At 49.8% G+C, this 25,299-nt stretch overlaps 23 non-coding genes across 23 annotated transcripts; all 23 read left to right on the forward strand.

Moving 5' to 3' along the window:
* The first annotated feature begins 6,692 nt into the window (after nucleotides 1–6,692).
* On the forward strand, nucleotides 6,693–6,856 carry LOC147270899 (U1 spliceosomal RNA). The gene has a single exon (XR_015117220.1). It is a non-coding gene; the product is annotated as a U1 spliceosomal RNA (small nuclear RNA).
* Nucleotides 6,857–7,442: 586 nt separating this feature from the next.
* Nucleotides 7,443–7,632, forward strand: LOC147270900 (U2 spliceosomal RNA). Its single transcript, XR_015116422.1, has one exon. It is a non-coding gene; the product is annotated as a U2 spliceosomal RNA (small nuclear RNA).
* Nucleotides 7,633–8,174: 542 nt separating this feature from the next.
* Nucleotides 8,175–8,338, forward strand: LOC147270901 (U1 spliceosomal RNA). Its single transcript, XR_015116850.1, has one exon. It is a non-coding gene; the product is annotated as a U1 spliceosomal RNA (small nuclear RNA).
* Nucleotides 8,339–8,924: 586 nt separating this feature from the next.
* On the forward strand, nucleotides 8,925–9,115 carry LOC147270902 (U2 spliceosomal RNA). The gene has a single exon (XR_015117215.1). It is a non-coding gene; the product is annotated as a U2 spliceosomal RNA (small nuclear RNA).
* Nucleotides 9,116–9,657: 542 nt separating this feature from the next.
* LOC147270903 (U1 spliceosomal RNA) lies at nucleotides 9,658–9,821 on the forward strand. Its single transcript, XR_015116852.1, has one exon. It is a non-coding gene; the product is annotated as a U1 spliceosomal RNA (small nuclear RNA).
* A 586-nt stretch (nucleotides 9,822–10,407) lies between these two features.
* On the forward strand, nucleotides 10,408–10,598 carry LOC147270904 (U2 spliceosomal RNA). The gene has a single exon (XR_015117423.1). It is a non-coding gene; the product is annotated as a U2 spliceosomal RNA (small nuclear RNA).
* A 542-nt stretch (nucleotides 10,599–11,140) lies between these two features.
* Nucleotides 11,141–11,304, forward strand: LOC147270905 (U1 spliceosomal RNA). Its single transcript, XR_015116699.1, has one exon. It is a non-coding gene; the product is annotated as a U1 spliceosomal RNA (small nuclear RNA).
* A 586-nt stretch (nucleotides 11,305–11,890) lies between these two features.
* On the forward strand, nucleotides 11,891–12,081 carry LOC147270906 (U2 spliceosomal RNA). Its single transcript, XR_015117384.1, has one exon. It is a non-coding gene; the product is annotated as a U2 spliceosomal RNA (small nuclear RNA).
* A 542-nt stretch (nucleotides 12,082–12,623) lies between these two features.
* Nucleotides 12,624–12,787, forward strand: LOC147270907 (U1 spliceosomal RNA). The gene has a single exon (XR_015116989.1). It is a non-coding gene; the product is annotated as a U1 spliceosomal RNA (small nuclear RNA).
* A 586-nt stretch (nucleotides 12,788–13,373) lies between these two features.
* On the forward strand, nucleotides 13,374–13,564 carry LOC147270908 (U2 spliceosomal RNA). Its single transcript, XR_015117103.1, has one exon. It is a non-coding gene; the product is annotated as a U2 spliceosomal RNA (small nuclear RNA).
* A 542-nt stretch (nucleotides 13,565–14,106) lies between these two features.
* On the forward strand, nucleotides 14,107–14,270 carry LOC147270909 (U1 spliceosomal RNA). Its single transcript, XR_015116943.1, has one exon. It is a non-coding gene; the product is annotated as a U1 spliceosomal RNA (small nuclear RNA).
* A 586-nt stretch (nucleotides 14,271–14,856) lies between these two features.
* LOC147270910 (U2 spliceosomal RNA) lies at nucleotides 14,857–15,047 on the forward strand. The gene has a single exon (XR_015117105.1). It is a non-coding gene; the product is annotated as a U2 spliceosomal RNA (small nuclear RNA).
* A 542-nt stretch (nucleotides 15,048–15,589) lies between these two features.
* On the forward strand, nucleotides 15,590–15,753 carry LOC147270911 (U1 spliceosomal RNA). The gene has a single exon (XR_015116946.1). It is a non-coding gene; the product is annotated as a U1 spliceosomal RNA (small nuclear RNA).
* Nucleotides 15,754–16,339: 586 nt separating this feature from the next.
* Nucleotides 16,340–16,530, forward strand: LOC147270912 (U2 spliceosomal RNA). The gene has a single exon (XR_015117386.1). It is a non-coding gene; the product is annotated as a U2 spliceosomal RNA (small nuclear RNA).
* Nucleotides 16,531–17,072: 542 nt separating this feature from the next.
* On the forward strand, nucleotides 17,073–17,236 carry LOC147270913 (U1 spliceosomal RNA). The gene has a single exon (XR_015116992.1). It is a non-coding gene; the product is annotated as a U1 spliceosomal RNA (small nuclear RNA).
* A 586-nt stretch (nucleotides 17,237–17,822) lies between these two features.
* LOC147270914 (U2 spliceosomal RNA) lies at nucleotides 17,823–18,013 on the forward strand. Its single transcript, XR_015117106.1, has one exon. It is a non-coding gene; the product is annotated as a U2 spliceosomal RNA (small nuclear RNA).
* A 542-nt stretch (nucleotides 18,014–18,555) lies between these two features.
* On the forward strand, nucleotides 18,556–18,719 carry LOC147270915 (U1 spliceosomal RNA). The gene has a single exon (XR_015116947.1). It is a non-coding gene; the product is annotated as a U1 spliceosomal RNA (small nuclear RNA).
* A 586-nt stretch (nucleotides 18,720–19,305) lies between these two features.
* LOC147270916 (U2 spliceosomal RNA) lies at nucleotides 19,306–19,496 on the forward strand. The gene has a single exon (XR_015117108.1). It is a non-coding gene; the product is annotated as a U2 spliceosomal RNA (small nuclear RNA).
* Nucleotides 19,497–20,038: 542 nt separating this feature from the next.
* On the forward strand, nucleotides 20,039–20,202 carry LOC147270917 (U1 spliceosomal RNA). The gene has a single exon (XR_015117249.1). It is a non-coding gene; the product is annotated as a U1 spliceosomal RNA (small nuclear RNA).
* A 586-nt stretch (nucleotides 20,203–20,788) lies between these two features.
* Nucleotides 20,789–20,979, forward strand: LOC147270918 (U2 spliceosomal RNA). The gene has a single exon (XR_015117201.1). It is a non-coding gene; the product is annotated as a U2 spliceosomal RNA (small nuclear RNA).
* Nucleotides 20,980–21,521: 542 nt separating this feature from the next.
* Nucleotides 21,522–21,685, forward strand: LOC147270919 (U1 spliceosomal RNA). The gene has a single exon (XR_015116950.1). It is a non-coding gene; the product is annotated as a U1 spliceosomal RNA (small nuclear RNA).
* Nucleotides 21,686–22,270: 585 nt separating this feature from the next.
* Nucleotides 22,271–22,461, forward strand: LOC147270920 (U2 spliceosomal RNA). Its single transcript, XR_015116399.1, has one exon. It is a non-coding gene; the product is annotated as a U2 spliceosomal RNA (small nuclear RNA).
* A 542-nt stretch (nucleotides 22,462–23,003) lies between these two features.
* LOC147270921 (U1 spliceosomal RNA) lies at nucleotides 23,004–23,167 on the forward strand. Its single transcript, XR_015117016.1, has one exon. It is a non-coding gene; the product is annotated as a U1 spliceosomal RNA (small nuclear RNA).
* Nucleotides 23,168–25,299: the final 2,132 nt, after the last annotated feature.

A 25,299-nucleotide genomic window follows, 5' to 3' on the forward strand; every position in this document is an offset into this window, starting at 1 on the left:
ATCATTTTGAGGATTTTAGAAACTCTCCCCCCATCACTTCAGCATCATTTTGAGGTTCGTAGTAACTCCTACTACATTACTGTAGCATCATTTTGAGGTTCGTAGCAACTCTCACTACATCACTGGAGCATCATTTTGAGGTTCGTAGCAACTCTCACTACATTACTGACAGCATCATTTGAGGTTTTGAGCAACTCTCATCACATCACTTTCGCATCATTATGAGATTTTTAGCAATTCTCACCACATCACTGTAGCATCATTTTGAGGATAGTAGCAAATCTCACTTCATGACTGTCAGCATCATTTTGAGGTTCGTAGCAACTCTGACTACATCACTGGAGCATCATTTTGAGTTTTTTGAAACTATTACCACATCACTGTCACATCATTTTGAGATTTTAAGCAACTCTCACTACATCATTGTAGCATCATTTGAAGGATAGTAGCAACTCTCACCACATCACTGTCGCATCATTTTGAGATTTTAAGCAACTCTCACTACATGACTGTCAGCATCATTTTAAGGTTTTAAGCAACTCTTACTGCATCACTTTAGCATCATTTTGAGATTAGTCGCAACTCTCACCCCATCACTGTGGCATCATTTCTTAGGTTAGTAGCAACTCTCATTACATCACTGTCAGCATCATTTTGAGGTTTTTAGCAACTCTCACTACATGACTGTAGCATCATTTTTTAGGTTCGTAGCAACTCTCACCACATCACTGTAGCATCATTTCTTAAGTAAGTAGCCACTCTTATTACATCACTTTGGCATGATTTTGAAATTACTATCAACTCTCACCACATCACTGTAGCATCATTTTGATGTCATGAGCAACTCTTACTACATCACTGTAGCATCATTTTGAGGTTATTAGCAACTCTCATTACATCACTTTAGCATCATTTTGACATTAGTTGCAACTCTCACTACAACACTGTAGCATCATTTCTTAGGTTCGTAGCATCTCTCATTACATCACTTGGTTATCATTTCTTATGTGAGAAGAAACTCTCACTACATCACTGTAGCTTTATTTTCAGTTAAGAAGAAACTCTCACTACATCACTGTAGCTTTATTTTCAGTTAAGAAGAAACTCTCACTACATTACTGTAGCTTTATTTTCATCATCATTTCATCATTTTCATCACTGCATCATTTTGAGGTTCGTAGCAACTCTCACTCCATGACTTTAGCATCAATTTTTAGGTTTTAATCAACTCTCACTACATTACTGTCAGCATCAATTTGAGCTTCCTAGTGACTCTCACTACATCACTGTCGCATCATTTCTTAGGTTCGGAGCAACTCTCATTACATCACTTTAGCATCATTTTTAAATTAGTAGCAACTGTCATTACATCACTTGAGCATCATTTTGAGGTTCGTAGAACTCTCACCACATCAGTGTAACATCATTTTGAGGTTAGTAGCAACTCTCACTACATCACTGAAGAATCATTTTGAGAATAGTTGAAACTCTCACTACATCACTGTAGCCTTATTTTGAGTTTAGCAGAAACTCTCACTACATTACTGTCAGCATCATTTTGAGGTTTTTAGCAACTCTCACCACATCACTGGAGCATCATTTCTTAGGGTAGTAGCAACTCTTACTACATCACTGAAGCATCATTTTGAGGATAGTAGTAACTCTTACTACACCACTGTCGAATCATTTAAAGGTTCGTAGCAATTCTCACTACATTACTGTCAGCATCATTTTGAGGTTCGTAGAACTCTCACCACATCACTGTAGCATCCTTTCTTAGGTTAGTAGCAAGTCTCATTACATCACTTCAGCATCATTTTGAGGTTCGTAGCAACTCTCATGACATCACTTTAGCATCATTTTTAAATTAGTAGCAACTGTCATTACATCACTTGAGCATCATTTTGAGGTTCGTAGAACTCTCACCACATCAGTGTAACATCATTTTGAGGTTAGTAGCAACTCTCACTACATCACTGAAGAATCATTTTGAGAATAGTTGAAACTCTCACTACATCACTGTAGCCTTATTTTGAGTTTAGCAGAAACTCTCACTACATTACTGTCAGCATCATTTTGAGGTTTTTAGCAACTCTCACCACATCACTGGAGCATCATTTCTTAGGGTAGTAGCAACTCTTACTACATCACTGAAGCATCATTTTGAGGATAGTAGTAACTCTTACTACACCACTGTCGAATCATTTAAAGGTTCGTAGCAATTCTCACTACATTACTGTCAGCATCATTTTGAGGTTCGTAGAACTCTCACCACATCACTGTAGCATCCTTTCTTAGGTTAGTAGCAAGTCTCATTACATCACTTCAGCATCATTTTGAGGTTCGTAGCAACTGTCATGACATCACTATCAGCATCATTTTGAGGTTAGTCGCAACTCTCACTACATTATTGTGGCATTATTTTGAGGTTTTTCGCAACTCTCACTACATCACTGTAGCATCATTTGTTTGGTTAGTGGCAATTCTTATTACATCACTGTCGCATCATTTGAGCATCGTAGCAACTCTCACTACATCACTGTAGCATCATTTTGAGGATTTTTGAAACTCCCACTTCATGAGTGTCAGCATCATTTTGAGATTAGTAGCAACTCTCACTACATCACTGTAGCATCAGTTTGAGGTTTTTAGCAACTGTCACAACATTACTGATAGCATCATTTTGAGATTTTTAGCAACTCTCACTACATCACTATCAGCATCATTTTGAGGTTGGTAGCAACTCTCACTACATCACTGTAGCATTATTTTGAGTTAACAGAAACTCACACTACATTACTGTCAGTATCATTTTTAGGTTTTTAGCAACTCTCACTAAATGACTTTAGCATCATTTTGAGGTTCGTAGCAGCTCTCATGACATCACTTTGGCATCATTTTGAGGTTTGTAGCAACTCTCACTACATTACTGTAGCTTTATTTTGAGTTAAGCAGAAACTGTCACTACACTACTGTCAGTATCATTTTTAGGGTTTTAGCAACTCTCACTACATCACTGTAGCATTATTTTGAGATAAGTAGCAACTCTCACTACATCACTGAAGCATCATTTTGAGATTTTTAGCAACTCTCACTACATAACTGTAGCATCATTTTGAGGATAGTAGCAACTCTCACTACATCACTGTAGCATCATTTGGAGGATAGTAGCAACTCTCACTGAATGACTGTCAGCATCATTTTAAGGTTTCAAGCAACTCTCACCACATCACTGTAGCATCATTTTGAGGTTAGTAGCAACTCTCACTACATCACTGTAGCATCATTTTGAGGTTTTTAGCAACTCTCACTTCATTACTGTAGCATCATTTTGAGGTTTTTCGCAACTCTCACCACATCACTGTAGCATCATTTTGAGGTTCGTAGCAACTCTCACTACATTACTGTTAGCATCATTTTGAGGTTCGTAGCAACTCTCACTACATTACTGTCGCATCATTTTGAGGTTTTTCGCAACTCTCACCACATCACTGTAGCATCATTTTGAGGTTTGTAGCAACTCTCACTACATTACTGACAGCATCATTTTGAGGTTTTAAGCAACTCTCACTACATTACTGTAGCATCATTTTGAGGTTTTTAGCAACTCTCACCACATCACTGAAGAATCATTTTGAGATTTTTAGCAACTCTTACTACATCACTGTAGCATCATTTTGAGGAAAGTAGCAACTCTCACTTCATGACTGTCAGCATCATTTTAAGGTTTGAAGCAACTCTCACTACATCACTGGAGCATCATTTTGAGGTTTTTAGCAACTCTCACAACATCACTGAAGCATCATTTTGAGATTTTTAGCAACTCTTACGACATCACTGTAGCATCATTTTGAGCTTCGTAGCAACTCTCACTACATCACTGTAGCATCATTTTGAGGTTTTAAGCAACTCTCACTAAATCACTGTTGCATCATTTCTTAGGTTTGTAGCAATTCTTTTTACATCACTGGAGCATCATTTCTTAGATTAGTAGCAACTCTCACTACATTACTGGAGCATCATATTGAGGTTCGTAGTGTCACGTCCCCATGGTCACGGGCATGGGGGCGTTGCATTATTTTTGACTTCCTTCCCTTCTCAGGTTCGAGCTTCATGGGGCGGAGCTGCTGACTAATTGGGAGCACCTGGGCCCGGCGTCTCCCAGCTATAGAGCAGGCGATCAACCTGGCCGGTTGTCTCTCGCTCACTCCTCCTGGCCCACGTCGGAGCGATGGTTGTGTTTCTTGAGTTATGTCTTGTTTAGTTCTCTGCATCCATCACACCGCACACATACACCCCCTGTACACTCATGCACACACTCGCACTCACCACTGACACTACTGATAACCACACTCCACTGTACGTTATGGTTTGCCTTGTGTTGATTTTGCGTTACTAATAATAAATTATTAGTTGTGTTTCACGTTTAGTCTGCGTCTCCCTCCTTCGATGTCACGATTTCTGAGCCGGGTCGTGACAGAAGCAACTCTCACCACATCACTGTCGCATTATTTTGAGATTTTAAGCAACTCTCAGTACATCACTGGAGCATCATTTTGAGGTTCATCGAAACTCTCACTACATCACTGTAGCATCATTTGGAGGATAGTAGCAACTCTCACTACATGACTGTCAGCATCATTTTAAGGTTTTCAGCAACTCTCAGTACATCACTGGAGCATCATTTTGAGGTTCATCGAAACTCTCACTACATCACTGTAGCATCATTTTGAGGATAGTAGCAACTCTCACCACATCACTTTCGCATCATTTATTAGGTTAGAAGCAACTCTCATGACATCACTTTCGCATCTTTTTGAAATTAGTAGATACCCTCATTACATCACTGTCAGCATCATTTTGAGTTCATTATTATCATTGAGGTTATTCGAATCTTTCACTGCATTACTGTTAGCATTATTTTGATTTCATTAGCAATTCTTACGACATCTCTGTCGCATTATTTTGAGGTTATTAGCAACTCTTCCTACATCCCTGTAGCATTGTTTTTGAGGTCGTTAGCAACTCTTCCTACATCACTGTAGCATTTTTTGAGGTTATTCGCAAATCTTACGACATCACTCTCAGCATCATTTTGAGATCATTAGTAACTTTAATTACATCACTGTAGCATCGTTTTGAGGTTCGTAGCAAATATTACTACAAGACTGTCAGCATCACTTTGAGGTTATTCGAAACTTTCACTACATTACTGTCAGCATCACTTTCAGTTTGTTAGCAATCCTTACGACATCACAGTAGCATTATTTTGAGTTTCGTAGCAACTCTTACTACATGACTGTCAGCATCACTTTGAGGTTATTCGAAACACTTACTACATTGCTGTAAGCATCACTGAGTTGATTAGCAACTATCACTACATTACAGTTAGCATCATTTTAAGTTCATTAGCAATTCTTCCGACATCACTTTCAGCATCATTTTGAGGTTATTACCAATTCTTCTGACATCACTGTCGCATTATTTTGAGGTTGTTAGCAACTCTTACTACATTACTGTTGCATTATTTTAAGCAACTCTTTCTAACTGACTGTCAGCATCACTTTGAGGTTGTTCAAAACACTGACTAATTACTTTAAGCATCACTGAGTTAATTAGCAACTATCACTACATTACTGTTAACATCATTTTGAGTTCATTAGCAATTCTTCCGACATCACTGTCGCAATATTTTGAGGTTCGTAGCAACTTTTACTACATTACTGTCAGCATCACTTTTAGGTTATTCAAAACTTTCACTCCATTACTGTTAGCATCATTTTGAGTTCATTAGCAATTCTTACTACATCACTGTCGCATCATTTTGAGATCATTAGCAATTCTTCCGACATCACTATCGCATTATTTTGAGGTTCGTAGCAACTCTTTCTACTTTACTGTTGCATTATTTTGACGTTATTAGCAGCTCTCACTACATTACTGTCAGAATCATTTTGAGGTTATTAGCAGCTCTCACTAGATTACTGTCAGCATCATTTTGAGTTCATTAGCAATTCTTACTACATTACTGTTGCATTATTTTGAGGTTAGTAGCAACTCTTACTACATGACTGTCAGCATCACTTTGAGGTTGTTTGAAACACTTACTACATTACTGTAAGCATCACTGAGTTTATTAGCAACTATCACTACATTACTGTTAGCATCATTTTGAGTTTATTAGCAATTCTTACGACATCACTGTATTATCAATTTGAGGTTAGTTTCAACTTTTCCAAAATTACCGTCAGCATCATTTTGAGTTCATTAGCATTTCTTCCGACATCACTGTCGCATTATTTTGAGATTATTAGCAATTCTTCCGACATCATTGTCGCATTATTTTGAAGTTCATAGAAACTCTTACTACATGACTGTCAGCATTACTTTGAGGTTATTCGAAACTTTCACAACATTACTTTTAGCATCATTTTGAGTTCATTAGCAATTCTAATGCGGCTCGAGGCCACGCTGGTTCACCGAGCGACAAGGTGAGCCTTGAAAACGGCATCGGTCGAGCTTCCCGGGCTTGGGATATCCGACATCCGGCATCGTTGTGAGAAACAAAGGGGGCTGCGCACGCGGCAGATTGGCACAAGGTAGGAAAGATCAGGCGCTGTGTCGGCCTCCCTGCCTGTCAGTCAGAAGGCTGTGTCCCTGGAGCTCATGTCTGTTCCTCAGCTCAGCGAGTCATACTTACCTGGCAGGGGAGATACCATGATCAGCAAGGTGGTTCTCCCCGGGTGAGGCTCAGCCATTGCACTGGGGCTGTGCTGACCCTGGTGAATTCCCCAAATGTGGGAATCTCAACTGCATAATTTCTGACAGTGGGGGACTGCGTCCGCGCTCTCCCCTGTGATCGTGTGAAAAAAGGAAAGAAAGAAAGAAAGGCCGACCACGGCGGCAACAACAACAACGGTGACCGCCTGTCCCGGCCAGTTGGCGGTCTCCTCTTGTGCTGGCCAGCCTGAGGAGACCGCGGAGGACGTAGCCTCGATGAGCTCCCAGTATCTCTCACACCTTCCAGCCCTAAATGAAGAGGGCAGGGTTTCTGCCACATTTAGTTGAGGGTCATGGTATCTGACAAGCCCTGGGCTCAGGACAATACATCCACGGCTCGTCTTCGCAGTAAGTGGAATGATACCAGAGATTTCATGCGTGGGAGGAGATCAACTTGGAAAACCCCGACTCCAGGATGAGTCGCTGGCTTGTGGCTTTGAACACCGCTTTGTTTTACTTTGAGTCGCCCCACTAGCATAGCAGGGTGAAGGCACCGATTGCCTTTGCTTTGGATAGCAGTGGGGACAACCAGTGCGCCAGATGTAGTGTTTATGGCACTGCATTTTGTGTCGCCACCCAAAATGTTGCAGTTCCTGCCCACAGCCGCGGCCGGGATTGGCTGTACCGGGGGTGCTGGCTCTCACGTCGGGTGGCTGACAGGCATCGCTTCTCGGCCTTTTGGCTAAGATCAAGTGTAGTATCTGTTCTTATCAGTTAATATCTGGTACGTTCCCTATCCGGGAACCATATATTAAATTGCTTTTTGGAACAGGGAGATGGAACGGGAGCTTGCTCCGTCCTTTCCACGCATCAACCTGGTATTGCAGTGTTTCCAGGAGTGGTGCAATGCCCCGCATTTCTCGTCGGAAATAAAACAAGCCTCCGCCAGGCACTCGCTCACCTGCTCCACCCAAAACCGGACCAGGGTTCTCCTCCTGCACTGCAGCTTTTCCTCAGCCTGCGGCCGCAATGGCCTTCCAGGAACAGTGCGGGCCCCTCCCCTTTTGTCAGGAGCAAATCCCGTGCTCTTCAGGCCAACTCTCGAGTGCTGCACATGAGGCCGGGGCTGGATTTCCGCCCGCGCTGCCGCTGGGCGTCAAGTTGTGGCTCCGTTTGCACTCCAGATAAGGATGGAGGTCCGCTGACGGCACTGCTCTCGGAGCCTTTCCCAAAAGGCTTTGGAATGCACTCTGAAAGACCTGAACCTTCAATGTGCCTGAGCTTCCCGGGCTTGGGATATCCGACATCCGGCATCGTTGTGAGAAACAAAGGGGGCTGCGCACGCGGCAGATTGGCACAAGGTAGGAAAGATCAGGCGCTGTGTCGGCCTCCCTGCCTGTCAGTCAGAAGGCTGTGTCCCTGGAGCTCATGTCTGTTCCTAAGCTCAGCGAGTCATACTTACCTGGCAGGGGAGATACCTTGATCAGCAAGGTGGTTCTCCCCGGGTGAGGCTCAGCCATTGCACTGGGGCTGTGCTGACCCTGGTGAATTCCCCAAATGTGGGAATCTCAACTGCATAATTTCTGACAGTGGGGGACTGCGTCCGCGCTCTCCCCTGTGATCGTGTGAAAAAAGGAAAGAAAGAAAGAAAGGCCGACCACGGCGGCAACAACAACAACGGTGACCGCCTGTCCCGGCCAGTTGGCGGTCTCCTCTTGTGCTGGCCAGCCTGAGGAGACCGCGGAGGACGTAGCTTCGATGAGCTCCCAGTATCTCTCACACCTTCCAGCCCTAAATGAAGAGGGCAGGGTTTCTGCCACATTTAGTTGAGGGTCATGGTATCTGACAAGCCCTGAGCTCAGGACAATACATCCACGGCTCGTCTTCGCAGTAAGTGGAATGATACCAGAGAATTCATGCGTGGGAGGAGATCAACTTGGAAAACCCCGACTCCAGGATGAGTCGCTGGCTTGTGGCTTTGAACACCGCTTTGTTTTACTTTGAGTCGCCCCACTAGCATAGCAGGGTGAAGGCACCGATTGCCTTTGCTTTGGATAGCAGTGGGGACAACCAGTGTGCCAGATGTAGTGTTTATGGCACTGCATTTTGTGTCGCCACCCAAAATGTTGCAGTTCCTGCCCACAGCCGCGGCCGGGATTGGCTGTACCGGGGGTGCTGGCTCTCACGTCGGGTGGCTGACAGGCATCGCTTCTCGGCCTTTTGGCTAAGATCAAGTGTAGTATCTGTTCTTATCAGTTTAATATCTGGTACGTTCCCTATCCGGGAACCATATATTAAATTGCTTTTTGGAACAGGGAGAAGGAACGGGAGCTTGCTCCGTCCTTTCCACGCATCAACCTGGTATTGCAGTGTTTCCAGGAGTGGTGCAATGCCCCGCATTTCTCGTCGGAAATAAAACAAGCCTCCGCCAGGCACTCGCTCACCTGCTCCACCCAAAGCCGGACCAGGGTTCTCCTCCTGCACTGCAGCTTTTCCTCAGCCTGCGGCCGCAATGGCCTTCCAGGAACAGTGCGGGCCCCTCCCCTTTTGTCAGGAGCAAATCCCGTGCTCTTCAGGCCAACTCTCGAGTGCTGCACATGAGGCCGGGGCTGGATTTCCGCCCGCGCTGCCGCTGGGCGTCAAGTTGTGGCTCCGTTTGCACTCCAGATAAGGATGGAGGTCCGCTGACGGCACTGCTCTCGGAGCCTTTCCCAAAAGGCTTTGGAATGCACTCTGAAAGACCTGAACCTTCAATGTGCCTGAGCTTCCCGGGCTTGGGATATCCGACATCCGGCATCGTTGTGAGAAACAAAGGGGGCTGCGCACGCGGCAGATTGGCACAAGGTAGGAAAGATCAGGCGCTGTGTCGGCCTCCCTGCCTGTCAGTCAGAAGGCTGTGTCCCTGGAGCTCATGTCTGTTCCTAAGCTCAGCGAGTCATACTTACCTGGCAGGGGAGATACCTTGATCAGCAAGGTGGTTCTCCCCGGGTGAGGCTCAGCCATTGCACTGGGGCTGTGCTGACCCTGGTGAATTCCCCAAATGTGGGAATCTCAACTGCATAATTTCTGACAGTGGGGGACTGCGTCCGCGCTCTCCCCTGTGATCGTGTGAAAAAAGGAAAGAAAGAAAGAAAGGCCGACCACGGCGGCAACAACAACAACGGTGACCGCCTGTCCCGGCCAGTTGGCGGTCTCCTCTTGTGCTGGCCAGCCTGAGGAGACCGCGGAGGACGTAGCTTCGATGAGCTCCCAGTATCTCTCACACCTTCCAGCCCTAAATGAAGAGGGCAGGGTTTCTGCCACATTTAGTTGAGGGTCATGGTATCTGACAAGCCCTGAGCTCAGGACAATACATCCACGGCTCGTCTTCGCAGTAAGTGGAATGATACCAGAGAATTCATGCGTGGGAGGAGATCAACTTGGAAAACCCCGACTCCAGGATGAGTCGCTGGCTTGTGGCTTTGAACACCGCTTTGTTTTACTTTGAGTCGCCCCACTAGCATAGCAGGGTGAAGGCACCGATTGCCTTTGCTTTGGATAGCAGTGGGGACAACCAGTGTGCCAGATGTAGTGTTTATGGCACTGCATTTTGTGTCGCCACCCAAAATGTTGCAGTTCCTGCCCACAGCCGCGGCCGGGATTGGCTGTACCGGGGGTGCTGGCTCTCACGTCGGGTGGCTGACAGGCATCGTTTCTCGGCCTTTAGGCTAAGATCAAGTGTAGTATCTGTTCTTATCAGTTTAATATCTGGTACGTTCCCTATCCGGGAACCATATATTAAATTGCTTTTTGGAACAGGGAGATGGAACGGGAGCTTGCTCCGTCCTTTCCACGCATCAACCTGGTATTGCAGTGTTTCCAGGAGTGGTGCAATGCCCCGCATTTCTCGTCGGAAATAAAACAAGCCTCCGCCAGGCACTCGCTCACCTGCTCCACCCAAAGCCGGACCAGGGTTCTCCTCCTGCACTGCAGCTTTTCCTCAGCCTGCGGCCGCAATGGCCTTCCAGGAACAGTGCGGGCCCCTCCCCTTTTGTCAGGAGCAAATCCCGTGCTCTTCAGGCCAACTCTCGAGTGCTGCACATGAGGCCGGGGCTGGATTTCCGCCCGCGCTGCCGCTGGGCGTCAAGTTGTGGCTCCGTTTGCACTCCAGATAAGGATGGAGGTCCGCTGACGGCACTGCTCTCGGAGCCTTTCCCAAAAGGCTTTGGAATGCACTCTGAAAGACCTGAACCTTCAATGTGCCTGAGCTTCCCGGGCTTGGGATATCCGACATCCGGCATCGTTGTGAGAAACAAAGGGGGCTGCGCACGCGGCAGATTGGCACAAGGTAGGAAAGATCAGGCGCTGTGTCGGCCTCCCTGCCTGTCAGTCAGAAGGCTGTGTCCCTGGAGCTCATGTCTGTTCCTAAGCTCAGCGAGTCATACTTACCTGGCAGGGGAGATACCATGATCAGCAAGGTGGTTCTCCCCGGGTGAGGCTCAGCCATTGCACTGGGGCTGTGCTGACCCTGGTGAATTCCCCAAATGTGGGAATGTCAACTGCATAATTTCTGACAGTGGGGGACTGCGTCCGCGCTCTCCCCTGTGATCGTGTGAAAAAAGGAAAGAAAGAAAGAAAGGACGACCACGGCGGCAACAACTACAACGGTGACCGCCTGTCCCGGCCAGTTGGCGGTCTCCTCTTGTGCTGGCCAGCCTGAGGAGACCGCGGAGGACGTAGCCTCGATGAGCTCCCAGTATCTCTCACACCTTCCAGCCCTAAATGAAGAGGGCAGGGTTTCTGCCACATTTAGTTGAGGGTCATGGTATCTGAAAAGCCCTGAGCTCAGGACAATACATCCACGGCTCGTCTTCGCAGTAAGTGGAATGATACCAGAGAATTCATGCGTGGGAGGAGATCAACTTGGAAAACCCCGACTCCAGGATGAGTCGCTGGCTTGTGGCTTTGAACACCGCTTTGTTTTACTTTGAGTCGCCCCACTAGCATAGCAGGGTGAAGGCACCGATTGCCTTTGCTTTGGATAGCAGTGGGGACAACCAGTGTGCCAGATGTAGTGTTTATGGCACTGCATTTTGTGTCGCCACCCAAAATGTTGCAGTTCCTGCCCACAGCCGCGGCCGGGATTGGCTGTACCGGGGGTGCTGGCTCTCACGTCGGGTGGCTGACAGGCATCGCTTCTCGGCCTTTTGGCTAAGATCAAGTGTAGTATCTGTTCTTGTCAGTTTAATATCTGGTACGTTCCCTATCCGGGAACCATATATTAAATTGCTTTTTGGAACAGGGAGATGGAACGGGAGCTTGCTCCGTCCTTTCCACGCATCAACCTGGTATTGCAGTGTTTCCAGGAGTGGTGCAATGCCCCGCATTTCTCGTCGGAAATAAAACAAGCCTCCGCCAGGCACTCGCTCACCTGCTCCACCCAAAACCGGACCAGGGTTCTCCTCCTGCACTGCAGCTTTTCCTCAGCCTGCGGCCGCAATGGCCTTCCAGGAACAGTGCGGGCCCCTCCCCTTTTGTCAGGAGCAAATCCCGTGCTCTTCAGGCCAACTCTCGAGTGCTGCACATGAGGCCGGGGCTGGATTTCCGCCCGCGCTGCCGCTGGGCGTCAAGTTGTGGCTCCGTTTGCACTCCAGATAAGGATGGAGGTCCGCTGACGGCACTGCTCTCGGAGCCTTTCCCAAAAGGCTTTGGAATGCACTCTGAAAGACCTGAACCTTCAATGTGCCTGAGCTTCCCGGGCTTGGGATATCCGACATCCGGCATCGTTGTGAGAAACAAAGGGGGCCGCGCACGCGGCAGATTGGCACAAGGTAGGAAAGATCAGGCGCTGTGTCGGCCTCCCTGCCTGTCAGTCAGAAGGCTGTGTCCCTGGAGCTCATGTCTGTTCCTAAGCTCAGCGAGTCATACTTACCTGGCAGGGGAGATGCCATGATCAGCAAGGTGGTTCTCCCCGGGTGAGGCTCAGCCATTGCACTGGGGCTGTGCTGACCCTGGTGAATTCGCCAAATGTGGGAATCTCAACTGCATAATTTCTGACAGTGGGGGACTGCGTCCGCGCTCTCCCCTGTGATCGTGTGAAAAAAGGAAAGAAAGAAAGAAAGGCCGACCACGGCGGCAACAACAACAACGGTGACCGCCTGTCCCGGCCAGTTGGCGGTCTCCTCTTGTGCTGGCCAGCCTGAGGAGACCGCGGAGGACGTAGCCTCGATGAGCTCCCAGTATCTCTCACACCTTCCAGCCCTAAATGAAGAGGGCAGGGTTTCTGCCACATTTAGTTGAGGGTCATGGTATCTGACAAGCCCTGAGCTCAGGACAATACATCCACGGCTCGTCTTCGCAGTAAGTGGAATGATACCAGAGAATTCATGCGTGGGAGGAGATCAACTTGGAAAACCCCGACTCCAGGATGAGTCGCTGGCTTGTGGCTTTGAACACCGCTTTGTTTTACTTTGAGTCGCCCCACTAGCATAGCAGGGTGAAGGCACCGATTGCCTTTGCTTTGGATAGCAGTGGGGACAACCAGTGTGCCAGATGTAGTGTTTATGGCACTGCATTTTGTGTCGCCACCCAAAATGTTGCAGTTCCTGCCCACAGCCGCGGCCGGGATTGGCTGTACCGGGGGTGCTGGCTCTCACGTCGGGTGGCTGACAGGCATCGCTTCTCGGCCTTTTGGCTAAGATCAAGTGTAGTATCTGTTCTTATCAGTTTAATATCTGGTACGTTCCCTATCCGGGAACCATATATTAAATTGCTTTTTGGAACAGGGAGATGGAACGGGAGCTTGCTCCGTCCTTTCCACGCATCAACCTGGTATTGCAGTGTTTCCAGGAGTGGTGCAATGCCCCGCATTTCTCGTCGGAAATAAAACAAGCCTCCGCCAGGCACTCGCTCACCTGCTCCACCCAAAGCCGGACCAGGGTTCTCCTCCTGCACTGCAGCTTTTCCTCAGCCTGCGGCCGCAATGGCCTTCCAGGAACAGTGCGGGCCCCTCCCCTTTTGTCAGGAGCAAATCCCGTGCTCTTCAGGCCAACTCTCGAGTCCTGCACATGAGGCCGGGGCTGGATTTCCGCCCGCGCTGCCGCTGGGCGTCAAGTTGTGGCTCCGTTTGCACTCCAGATAAGGATGGAGGTCCGCTGACGGCACTGCTCTCGGAGCCTTTCCCAAAAGGCTTTGGAATGCACTCTGAAAGACCTGAACCTTCAATGTGCCTGAGCTTCCCGGGCTTGGGATATCCGACATCCGGCATCGTTGTGAGAAACAAAGGGGGCTGCGCACGCGGCAGATTGGCACAAGGTAGGAAAGATCAGGCGCTGTGTCGGCCTCCCTGCCTGTCAGTCAGAAGGCTGTGTCCCTGGAGCTCATGTCTGTTCCTAAGCTCAGCGAGTCATACTTACCTGGCAGGGGAGATACCATGATCAGCAAGGTGGTTCTCCCCGGGTGAGGCTCAGCCATTGCACTGGGGCTGTGCTGACCCTGGTGAATTCGCCAAATGTGGGAATCTCAACTGCATAATTTCTGACAGTGGGGGACTGCGTCCGCGCTCTCCCCTGTGATCGTGTGAAAAAAGGAAAGAAAGAAAGAAAGGCCGACCACGGCGGCAACAACAACAACGGTGACCGCCTGTCCCGGCCAGTTGGCGGTCTCCTCTTGTGCTGGCCAGCCTGAGGAGACCGCGGAGGACGTAGCCTCGATGAGCTCCCAGTATCTCTCACACCTTCCAGCCCTAAATGAAGAGGGCAGGGTTTCTGCCACATTTAGTTGAGGGTCATGGTATCTGACAAGCCCTGAGCTCAGGACAATACATCCACGGCTCGTCTTCGCAGTAAGTGGAATGATACCAGAGAATTCATGCGTGGGAGGAGATCAACTTGGAAAACCCCGACTCCAGGATGAGTCGCTGGCTTGTGGCTTTGAACACCGCTTTGTTTTACTTTGAGTCGCCCCACTAGCATAGCAGGGTGAAGGCACCGATTGCCTTTGCTTTGGATAGCAGTGGGGACAACCAGTGTGCCAGATGTAGTGTTTATGGCACTGCATTTTGTGTCGCCACCCAAAATGTTGCAGTTCCTGCCCACAGCCGCGGCCGGGATTGGCTGTACCGGGGGTGCTGGCTCTCACGTCGGGTGGCTGACAGGCATCGCTTCTCGGCCTTTTGGCTAAGATCAAGTGTAGTATCTGTTCTTATCAGTTTAATATCTGGTACGTTCCCTATCCGGGAACCATATATTAAATTGCTTTTTGGAACAGGGAGATGGAACGGGAGCTTGCTCCGTCCTTTCCACGCATCAACCTGGTATTGCAGTGTTTCCAGGAGTGGTGCAATGCCCCGCATTTCTCGTCGGAAATAAAACAAGCCTCCGCCAGGCACTCGCTCACCTGCTCCACCCAAAGCCGGACCAGGGTTCTCCTCCTGCACTGCAGCTTTTCCTCAGCCTGCGGCCGCAATGGCCTTCCAGGAACAGTGCGGGCCCCTCCCCTTTTGTCAGGAGCAAATCCCGTGCTCTTCAGGCCAACTCTCGAGTGCTGCACATGAGGCCGGGGCTGGATTTCCGCCCGCGCTGCCGCTGGGCGTCAAGTTGTGGCTCCGTTTGCACTCCAGATAAGGATGGAGGTCCGCTGACGGCACTGCTCTCGGAGCCTTTCCCAAAAGGCTTTGGAATGCACTCTGAAAGACCTGAACCTTCAATGTGCCTGAGCTTCCCGGGCTTGGGATATCCGACATCCGGCATCGTTGTGAGAAACAAAGGGGGCTGCGCACGCGGCAGATTGGCACAAGGTAGGAAAGATCAGGCGCTGTGTCGGCCTCCCTGCCTGTCAGTCAGAAGGCTGTGTCCCTGGAGCTCATGTCTGTTCCTAAGCTCAGCGAGTCATACTTACCTGGCAGGGGAGATACCATGATCAGCAAGGTGGTTCTCCCCGGGTGAGGCTCAGCCATTGCACTGGGGCTGTGCTGACCCTGGTGAATTCGCCAAATGTGGGAATCTCAACTGCATAATTTCTGACAGTGGGGGACTGCGTCCGCGCTCTCCCCTGTGATCGTGTGAAAAAAGGAAAGAAAGAAAGAAAGGCCGACCACGGCGGCAACAACAACAACGGTGACCGCCTGTCCCGGCCAGTTGGCGGTCTCCTCTTGTGCTGGCCAGCCTGAGGAGACCGCGGAGGACGTAGCCTCGATGAGCTCCCAGTATCTCTCACACCTTCCAGCCCTAAATGAAGAGGGCAGGGTTTCTGCCACATTTAGTTGAGGGTCATGGTATCTGACAAGCCCTGAGCTCAGGACAATACATCCACGGCTCGTCTTCGCAGTAAGTGGAATGATACCAGAGAATTCATGCGTGGGAGGAGATCAACTTGGAAAACCCCGACTCCAGGATGAGTCGCTGGCTTGTGGCTTTGAACACCGCTTTGTTTTACTTTGAGTCGCCCCACTAGCATAGCAGGGTGAAGGCACCGATTGCCTTTGCTTTGGATAGCAGTGGGGACAACCAGTGTGCCAGATGTAGTGTTTATGGCACTGCATTTTGTGTCGCCACCCAAAATGTTGCAGTTCCTGCCCACAGCCGCGGCCGGGATTGGCTGTACCGGGGGTGCTGGCTCTCACGTCGGGTGGCTGACAGGCATCGCTTCTCGGCCTTTTGGCTAAGATCAAGTGTAGTATCTGTTCTTGTCAGTTTAATATCTGGTACGTTCCCTATCCGGGAACCATATATTAAATTGCTTTTTGGAACAGGGAGATGGAACGGGAGCTTGCTCCGTCCTTTCCACGCATCAACCTGGTATTGCAGTGTTTCCAGGAGTGGTGCAATGCCCCGCATTTCTCGTCGGAAATAAAACAAGCCTCCGCCAGGCACTCGCTCACCTGCTCCACCCAAAACCGGACCAGGGTTCTCCTCCTGCACTGCAGCTTTTCCTCAGCCTGCGGCCGCAATGGCCTTCCAGGAACAGTGCGGGCCCCTCCCCTTTTGTCAGGAGCAAATCCCGTGCTCTTCAGGCCAACTCTCGAGTGCTGCACATGAGGCCGGGGCTGGATTTCCGCCCGCGCTGCCGCTGGGCGTCAAGTTGTGGCTCCGTTTGCACTCCAGATAAGGATGGAGGTCCGCTGACGGCACTGCTCTCGGAGCCTTTCCCAAAAGGCTTTGGAATGCACTCTGAAAGACCTGAACCTTCAATGTGCCTGAGCTTCCCGGGCTTGGGATATCCGACATCCGGCATCGTTGTGAGAAACAAAGGGGGCCGCGCACGCGGCAGATTGGCACAAGGTAGGAAAGATCAGGCGCTGTGTCGGCCTCCCTGCCTGTCAGTCAGAAGGCTGTGTCCCTGGAGCTCATGTCTGTTCCTAAGCTCAGCGAGTCATACTTACCTGGCAGGGGAGATGCCATGATCAGCAAGGTGGTTCTCCCCGGGTGAGGCTCAGCCATTGCACTGGGGCTGTGCTGACCCTGGTGAATTCGCCAAATGTGGGAATCTCAACTGCATAATTTCTGACAGTGGGGGACTGCGTCCGCGCTCTCCCCTGTGATCGTGTGAAAAAAGGAAAGAAAGAAAGAAAGGCCGACCACGGCGGCAACAACAACAACGGTGACCGCCTGTCCCGGCCAGTTGGCGGTCTCCTCTTGTGCTGGCCAGCCTGAGGAGACCGCGGAGGACGTAGCCTCGATGAGCTCCCAGTATCTCTCACACCTTCCAGCCCTAAATGAAGAGGGCAGGGTTTCTGCCACATTTAGTTGAGGGTCATGGTATCTGACAAGCCCTGAGCTCAGGACAATACATCCACGGCTCGTCTTCGCAGTAAGTGGAATGATACCAGAGAATTCATGCGTGGGAGGAGATCAACTTGGAAAACCCCGACTCCAGGATGAGTCGCTGGCTTGTGGCTTTGAACACCGCTTTGTTTTACTTTGAGTCGCCCCACTAGCATAGCAGGGTGAAGGCACCGATTGCCTTTGCTTTGGATAGCAGTGGGGACAACCAGTGTGCCAGATGTAGTGTTTATGGCACTGCATTTTGTGTCGCCACCCAAAATGTTGCAGTTCCTGCCCACAGCCGCGGCCGGGATTGGCTGTACCGGGGGTGCTGGCTCTCACGTCGGGTGGCTGACAGGCATCGCTTCTCGGCCTTTTGGCTAAGATCAAGTGTAGTATCTGTTCTTATCAGTTTAATATCTGGTACGTTCCCTATCCGGGAACCATATATTAAATTGCTTTTTGGAACAGGGAGATGGAACGGGAGCTTGCTCCGTCCTTTCCACGCATCAACCTGGTATTGCAGTGTTTCCAGGAGTGGTGCAATGCCCCGCATTTCTCGTCGGAAATAAAACAAGCCTCCGCCAGGCACTCGCTCACCTGCTCCACCCAAAGCCGGACCAGGGTTCTCCTCCTGCACTGCAGCTTTTCCTCAGCCTGCGGCCGCAATGGCCTTCCAGGAACAGTGCGGGCCCCTCCCCTTTTGTCAGGAGCAAATCCCGTGCTCTTCAGGCCAACTCTCGAGTCCTGCACATGAGGCCGGGGCTGGATTTCCGCCCGCGCTGCCGCTGGGCGTCAAGTTGTGGCTCCGTTTGCACTCCAGATAAGGATGGAGGTCCGCTGACGGCACTGCTCTCGGAGCCTTTCCCAAAAGGCTTTGGAATGCACTCTGAAAGACCTGAACCTTCAATGTGCCTGAGCTTCCCGGGCTTGGGATATCCGACATCCGGCATCGTTGTGAGAAACAAAGGGGGCTGCGCACGCGGCAGATTGGCACAAGGTAGGAAAGATCAGGCGCTGTGTCGGCCTCCCTGCCTGTCAGTCAGAAGGCTGTGTCCCTGGAGCTCATGTCTGTTCCTAAGCTCAGCGAGTCATACTTACCTGGCAGGGGAGATACCATGATCAGCAAGGTGGTTCTCCCCGGGTGAGGCTCAGCCATTGCACTGGGGCTGTGCTGACCCTGGTGAATTCGCCAAATGTGGGAATCTCAACTGCATAATTTCTGACAGTGGGGGACTGCGTCCGCGCTCTCCCCTGTGATCGTGTGAAAAAAGGAAAGAAAGAAAGAAAGGCCGACCACGGCGGCAACAACAACAACGGTGACCGCCTGTCCCGGCCAGTTGGCGGTCTCCTCTTGTGCTGGCCAGCCTGAGGAGACCGCGGAGGACGTAGCCTCGATGAGCTCCCAGTATCTCTCACACCTTCCAGCCCTAAATGAAGAGGGCAGGGTTTCTGCCACATTTAGTTGAGGGTCATGGTATCTGACAAGCCCTGAGCTCAGGACAATACATCCACGGCTCGTCTTCGCAGTAAGTGGAATGATACCAGAGAATTCATGCGTGGGAGGAGATCAACTTGGAAAACCCCGACTCCAGGATGAGTCGCTGGCTTGTGGCTTTGAACACCGCTTTGTTTTACTTTGAGTCGCCCCACTAGCATAGCAGGGTGAAGGCACCGATTGCCTTTGCTTTGGATAGCAGTGGGGACAACCAGTGTGCCAGATGTAGTGTTTATGGCACTGCATTTTGTGTCGCCACCCAAAATGTTGCAGTTCCTGCCCACAGCCGCGGCCGGGATTGGCTGTACCGGGGGTGCTGGCTCTCACGTCGGGTGGCTGACAGGCATCGCTTCTCGGCCTTTTGGCTAAGATCAAGTGTAGTATCTGTTCTTATCAGTTTAATATCTGGTACGTTCCCTATCCGGGAACCATATATTAAATTGCTTTTTGGAACAGGGAGATGGAACGGGAGCTTGCTCCGTCCTTTCCACGCATCAACCTGGTATTGCAGTGTTTCCAGGAGTGGTGCAATGCCCCGCATTTCTCGTCGGAAATAAAACAAGCCTCCGCCAGGCACTCGCTCACCTGCTCCACCCAAAGCCGGACCAGGGTTCTCCTCCTGCACTGCAGCTTTTCCTCAGCCTGCGGCCGCAATGGCCTTCCAGGAACAGTGCGGGCCCCTCCCCTTTTGTCAGGAGCAAATCCCGTGCTCTTCAGGCCAACTCTCGAGTGCTGCACATGAGGCCGGGGCTGGATTTCCGCCCGCGCTGCCGCTGGGCGTCAAGTTGTGGCTCCGTTTGCACTCCAGATAAGGATGGAGGTCCGCTGACGGCACTGCTCTCGGAGCCTTTCCCAAAAGGCTTTGGAATGCACTCTGAAAGACCTGAACCTTCAATGTGCCTGAGCTTCCCGGGCTTGGGATATCCGACATCCGGCATCGTTGTGAGAAACAAAGGGGGCTGCGCACGCGGCAGATTGGCACAAGGTAGGAAAGATCAGGCGCTGTGTCGGCCTCCCTGCCTGTCAGTCAGAAGGCTGTGTCCCTGGAGCTCATGTCTGTTCCTAAGCTCAGCGAGTCATACTTACCTGGCAGGGGAGATACCATGATCAGCAAGGTGGTTCTCCCCGGGTGAGGCTCAGCCATTGCACTGGGGCTGTGCTGACCCTGGTGAATTCCCCAAATGTGGGAATCTCAACTGCATAATTTCTGACAGTGGGGGACTGCGTCCGCGCTCTCCCCTGTGATCGTGTGAAAAAAGGAAAGAAAGAAAGAAAGGCCGACCACGGCGGCAACAACAACAACGGTGACCGCCTGTCCCGGCCAGTTGGCGGTCTCCTCTTGTGCTGGCCAGCCTGAGGAGACCGCGGAGGACGTAGCCTCGATGAGCTCCCAGTATCTCTCACACCTTCCAGCCCTAAATGAAGAGGGCAGGGTTTCTGCCACATTTAGTTGAGGGTCATGGTATCTGACAAGCCCTGAGCTCAGGACAATACATCCACGGCTCGTCTTCGCAGTAAGTGGAATGATACCAGAGAATTCATGCGTGGGAGGAGATCAACTTGGAAAACCCCGACTCCAGGATGAGTCGCTGGCTTGTGGCTTTGAACACCGCTTTGTTTTACTTTGAGTCGCCCCACTAGCATAGCAGGGTGAAGGCACCGATTGCCTTTGCTTTGGATAGCAGTGGGGACAACCAGTGTGCCAGATGTAGTGTTTATGGCACTGCATTTTGTGTCGCCACCCAAAATGTTGCAGTTCCTGCCCACAGCCGCGGCCGGGATTGGCTGTACCGGGGGTGCTGGCTCTCACGTCGGGTGGCTGACAGGCATCGCTTCTCGGCCTTTTGGCTAAGATCAAGTGTAGTATCTGTTCTTATCAGTTTAATATCTGGTACGTTCCCTATCCGGGAACCATATATTAAATTGCTTTTTGGAACAGGGAGATGGAACGGGAGCTTGCTCCGTCCTTTCCATGCATCAACCTGGTATTGCAGTGTTTCCAGGAGTGGTGCAATGCCCCGCATTTCTCGTCGGAAATAAAACAAGCCTCCGCCAGGCACTCGCTCACCTGCTCCACCCAAAGCCGGACCAGGGTTCTCCTCCTGCACTGCAGCTTTTCCTCAGCCTGCGGCCGCAATGGCCTTCCAGGAACAGTGCGGGCCCCTCCCCTTTTGTCAGGAGCAAATCCCGTGCTCTTCAGGCCAACTCTCGAGTGCTGCACATGAGGCCGGGGCTGGATTTCCGCCCGCGCTGCCGCTGGGCGTCAAGTTGTGGCTCCGTTTGCACTCCAGATAAGGATGGAGGTCCGCTGACGGCACTGCTCTCGGAGCCTTTCCCAAAAGGCTTTGGAATGCACTCTGAAAGACCTGAACCTTCAATGTGCCTGAGCTTCCCGGGCTTGGGATATCCGACATCCGGCATCGTTGTGAGAAACAAAGGGGGCTGCGCACGCGGCAGATTGGCACAAGGTAGGAAAGATCAGGCGCTGTGTCGGCCTCCCTGCCTGTCAGTCAGAAGGCTGTGTCGCTGGACCTCATGTCTGTTCCTAAGCTCAGCGAGTCATACTTACCTGGCAGGGGAGATACCATGATCAGCAAGGTGGTTCTCCCCGGGTGAGGCTCAGCCATTGCACTGGGGCTGTGCTGACCCTGGTGAATTCGCCAAATGTGGGAATCTCAACTGCATAATTTCTGACAGTGGGGGACTGCGTCCGCGCTCTCCCCTGTGGTCGTGTGAAAAAAGGAAAGAAAGAAAGAAAGGCCGACCACGGCGGCAACAACAACAACGGTGACCGCCTGTCCCGGCCAGTTGGCGGTCTCCTCTTGTGCTGGCCAGCCTGAGGAGACCGCGGAGGACGTAGCCTCGATGAGCTCCCAGTATCTCTCACACCTTCCAGCCCTAAATGAAGAGGGCAGGGTTTCTGCCACATTTAGTTGAGGGTCATGGTATCTGACAAGCCCTGAGCTCAGGACAATACATCCACGGCTCGTCTTCGCAGTAAGTGGAATGAACCAGAGAATTCATGCGTGGGAGGAGATCAACTTGGAAAACCCCGACTCCAGGATGAGTCGCTGGCTTGTGGCTTTGAACACCGCTTTGTTTTACTTTGAGTCGCCCCACTAGCATAGCAGGGTGAAGGCACCGATTGCCTTTGCTTTGGATAGCAGTGGGGACAACCAGTGTGCCAGATGTAGTGTTTATGGCACTGCATTTTGTGTCGCCACCCAAAATGTTGCAGTTCCTGCCCACAGCCGCGGCCGGGATTGGCTGTACCGGGGGTGCTGGCTCTCACGTCGGGTGGCTGACAGGCATCGCTTCTCGGCCTTTTGGCTAAGATCAAGTGTAGTATCTGTTCTTATCAGTTTATTATCTGGTACGTTCCCTATCCGGGAACCATATATTAAATTGCTTTTTGGAACAGGGAGATGGAACGGGAGCTTGCTCCGTTCTTTCCACGCATCAACCTGGTATTGCAGTGTTTCCAGGAGTGGTGCAATGCCCCGCATTTCTCGTCGGAAATAAAACAAGCCTCCGCCAGGCACTCGCTCACCTGCTCCACCCAAAGCCGGACCAGGGTTCTCCTCCTGCACTGCAGCTTTTCCTCAGCCTGCGGCCGCAATGGCCTTCCAGGAACAGTGCGGGCCCCTCCCCTTTTGTCAGGAGCAAATCCCGTGCTCTTCAGGCCAACTCTCGAGTGCTGCACATGAGGCCGGGGCTGGATTTCCGCCCGCGCTGCCGCTGGGCGTCAAGTTGTGGCTCCGTTTGCACTCCAGATAAGGATGGAGGTCCGCTGACGGCACTGCTCTTGGAGCCTTTCCCAAAAGGCTTTGGAATGCACTCTGAAAGACCTGAACCTTCAATGTGCCTGAGCTTCCCGGGCTTGGGATATCCGACATCCGGCATCGTTGTGAGAAACAAAGGGGGCTGCGCACGCGGCAGATTGGCACAAGGTAGGAAAGATCAGGCGCTGTGTCGGCCTCCCTGCCTGTCAGTCAGAAGGCTGTGTCGCTGGACCTCATGTCTGTTCCTAAGCTCAGCGAGTCATACTTACCTGGCAGGGGAGATACCATGATCAGCAAGGTGGTTCTCCCCGGGTGAGGCTCAGCCATTGCACTGGTGCTGTGCTGACCCTGGTGAATTCGCCAAATGTGGGAATCTCAACTGCATAATTTCTGACAGTGGGGGACTGCGTCCGCGCTCTCCCCTGTGATCGTGTGAAAAAAGGAAAGAAAGAAAGAAAGGCCGACCACGGCGGCAACAACAACAACGGTGACCGCCTGTCCCGGCCAGTTGGCGGTCTCCTCTTGTGCTGGCCAGCCTGAGGAGACCGCGGAGGACGTAGCCTCGATGAGCTCCCAGTATCTCTCACACCTTCCAGCCCTAAATGAAGAGGGCAGGGTTTCTGCCACATTTAGTTGAGGGTCATGGTATCTGACAAGCCCTGAGCTCAGGACAATACATCCACGGCTCGTCTTCGCAGTAAGTGGAAGGATACCAGAGAGAATTCATGCGTGGGAGGAGATCAACTTGGAAAACCCTGACTCTCATCTCAGATCATTAGCAATTCTTCTTACATCACTGTCGCATTATTTTTAGTTTCATAGCAACTCTTACTACATTACTGTGTCATTATTTTAAGGTTTTTAGCAACTCTTCATAAATTACTGTCAGCATCACTTTGAGTTTATTAGCAACTATCACTACATTACTGTCAGCATCATTCTTGAATTCATTAGCAATTCTTCCGGCATCACTGTAGCATCATTTTGAGATCATTAGCAATTCTTACGACATCACCGTAGTATAATTTTGAGGTTAGTAGCAACTCTTACTACATGACTGTCAGCTTCACTTTGAGGTTGTTCAAAACACTTACTACGTTACTGTAAGCATAACTGAGTTTATTAGCAACTATCACTACATGACTGTCAGCATCACTTTGAGTTCATTAACAATTCTTCCGACATCACTGTAGCATTATTTTGAGGTTATTAGCAACTCTTACTACATTACTCTCAGCATCATTTTTAGGTTACTCGCAACTCTAACCAGGTGACTGTCAGCATCACTTTGAGGTTATTCGAAACTTTCACTACATCACTGTCGCATCATTTTGAGATCATTAGCAATTCTTCTGACATCACTGTCGCATTATTTTGAGGTTCGTAGCAACTCTTACTGCATGACTGTCAGCATCACTTTGAGGTTATTCGAAACTTTCACGACATTACAGTTAGCATCATTTTGAGTTCCTTAGCAGTTCTTCCGACATCACTGTCGCATTATTTTGAGGTTCGTAGCAACTCTTACTACATGACTGTCAGCATCACTTTGAGGTAGTTCGAAACACTTACGACATTACTGTAAGCATCACTGACTTGATTAGCAACTATCACTACATTAGTTTTAGCATCATTTTGAGTTCATTAGCAATTCTTCCGACATAACTGTCGCAATATTTTGAGGTTCGTAGCAACTTTTACTACATTACTGTCGCATTATTTTGAGGTTCGTAGCAACACTTACTACATGACTGTCAGAATCACTTTGAGGTTATTCGAAACTTTCACTCCATTACTGTTAGCATCATTTTGAGTTCATTAGCAATTCTTACTACATCACTTTCACATCATTTTGAGATCATTAGCAGTTCTTCCGACATCACTTTCGCAATATTTTGAGGTTCGTAGCAACTCTTACTACATTTTTGTTGCATTATTTTCAGGTTCGTAGCAACTCTTAATACATTACTGTCAGCATCACTTTGAGTTTATTAGCAACTATCACTACATTACTGTTAGCATCATTTTGAGTTCATGAGCAATTCTCACGACATCACTGTAGCATTTAATTGAGTTCATTAGCAACTCTTACGAAATGACTGTCAGCATCACTTTGAGGTTGTTTGAAACACTTACTACATTACTGTAAGCATCACTGAGTTTCTTCGCAACTATCACTACATTACTGTTTGCATCATCTTGAGTTTATTAGCAATTCTTCAGACATCACTGTCGCAATATTTTGAGGTTCGTAGCAACTTTTACGACATTACTGTCCCATTTTTTTGAGGTTTGTAGCAACACTTACTACATGACTGTCAGCATCACTTTGAGGTTATTCGAAACGTTCACTCCATTACTGTTAGCATCATTTTGAGTTCATTAGCAATTCTTACTACGTCACTGTCGCATCATTTTGAGATCATTAGCAATTCTTCCGACATCACTGTCGCATTATTTTGAGGTTCGTAGCAACTCTTACTACATGACTGTCACCATCACTTTGAGGTTATTCGAAACACTTACTACATTACTGTAAGCATCACTGAGTTGATGA

This window comes from Aulostomus chinensis, chromosome 1 (genome assembly GCF_037954235.1).
Source record: "Aulostomus chinensis isolate RoL2024-O1b breed Wild chromosome 1, RoL_Achi_v1.0, whole genome shotgun sequence".
NCBI lineage: Eukaryota > Metazoa > Chordata > Actinopteri > Syngnathiformes > Aulostomidae > Aulostomus > Aulostomus chinensis.